Raw genomic sequence first — 2,117 nt, forward strand, 5'->3', positions numbered from 1 at the left:
ACTCAGCCTTGAAGTTCCACATGTGCTCTCAACCATTAAATACTTAGTAGGTGGGGTCACTGTGGGGAAAACTCAAGATGAGTCACCCTTAGGATTGTTGGACCTTAGGATTGACCTTGGCTGGTGGTCTGGAGCTAAGGCACTCACTACACTTATCTGCACCCACAATCACTCACAACCGTGAACTCAAATTTCTAGCCTAGATCCCTTGATCTTTTGGGATACTCATGTAGTGGTACCCTAAACCTACTTGCCATAGGGCTATGGTTTAGCTAAGACCACTATGTAGAGGACCCAAAATGGGGTTTCCATTGGTCCATGGCTTATTGGTGATGGTTGGTACCTCAACTCTACCAAAATACTCATCTTGGCCTTTTACCCCTAAAATACCCCCAAATTACCAAAATACCCCTCCATAGCTCAAAATCCCACAAATTCTAAAAATTCCTAGAAAATCATAATAAATCCTAAATATTGACAATTTCATTTCTCTCAACTACCACATAACCCAATTTGGCAAATTTGATCATCTTTATCAAAAATCCCCAAAATTGCCTTTTAAAGACCCAAATTTCCCCAAATCCAACTCAAATGTGCATCAATTTGATCTGAATGGACCCCAATTCCAATATTAAACTCAAATTAACTATTGATATGACCAAACTAAACCAAATCCAAACTGAATTTGTCCATGATTTCAGCCAAATTTTGATTTGGGTCAAAACCACAATTTTGACCATATGACCTAATTCCACCAAATTGAACCCATAGCCTAGTCAATTGGCCTCAATTAATGTTGCAAAATCTTTATAACATTCCTATACATCACAATCAACCATCAATTGACCTTGGTGAAGTCTCAAATCCATTTGATTTTGGCCTAAACCCAAAATTCCCAAATTTAGCCCCAAATTGGCTAAATCCCCAAATTTCACCCAATTGATTGCCTTAACCTTCAAATTGGCATCCAATTCATGTTGAAAACTCTTCATGAGGTCCCTATGACCATGTCAAATAATTAATTTGGACTTATCCCAAGGCTAACCCAAGCTAGACCCAAGCCTAGCCCAACATGACCAAATTGGTTAAAGTTCAAAATTCCCTCAAATTGAAAATTGACTCCCTCAAATTGACCCTTCAATTGAACTCAAAACCACACCCATCCTTCACCAAAGTTGTTCCTTATGATCATATACACCAAATTCAATAATAAATTGGTCCAATTTACATGGCTAGCCTAACCCAAACCCAACTTTTGGTCATTTGCACCCACTTGGACCCATGCACTAAATGTGACCTAACCACCATAAAGCCACCAAATTAACTCCACCGCAGCCATTAGTTGGACTTAGTGACCAGTCCAAACACCATGAAACCACCTAAATCAAGCCATGAACCAAAGGTCCCCCAAATTAGGGGATCTTATTTCCAAAAATGCACATGCTTAAGATATCTTTGCCAAATCAAAATACTTTTACATTAAATTATTGTGATGGATTCCTCCAGGTTCCCTGAGCTCCTAGCCAGCTCCCCCTGGCCGGCCAGCCAGCCTAGTGGCCGAAAAAGACCAAAAATGAGAGCCACCCCCATGGCACCTCACCCAAATCAAACCTAGAGGCCAGATCATCCAATTCAAACTATGGAGCTCCTCTGCCCTCCACCTAAGCACTACATTACACCTCTTGATTGGCCACGACAGCCACCACTTTTATAAAAGGCCACCTCCATGCCCGTTAAACTCAGTGCTGAAATTTCCTTAGAGGGACCTCTCCAAACTTCACACAGAGCTTCCCTAAGATCCCCTCAGTCCATTCCAACCATTTTCCCTAACCCATTCACATTGCCGGAGCTCAATTTTGAGCTTGAAACCCTACCGGAAACCAGGACAAAATCCATCAGGACAGAACCTAATACACCTCCAAAGTCCGTCAAACATAAATTAACTTCACCCACACCTTGACAATAGTAAAAAAGGCTAAAGCCCCATCAAATCCCCCTTCCATAGAGCCTCTACCATAGCTCTAGACCAACACCTGAAATCGAGCTTGGTCGAATTCATACCTAGGCCTTACACCAAGACCAGGGACTCAATTCCTAGCCTCCTTGGACACCAAAGA

This window comes from Phalaenopsis equestris, unplaced genomic scaffold (assembly GCF_001263595.1).
Source record: "Phalaenopsis equestris unplaced genomic scaffold, ASM126359v1 Scaffold201002, whole genome shotgun sequence".
Taxonomy (NCBI): domain Eukaryota; kingdom Viridiplantae; phylum Streptophyta; class Magnoliopsida; order Asparagales; family Orchidaceae; genus Phalaenopsis; species Phalaenopsis equestris.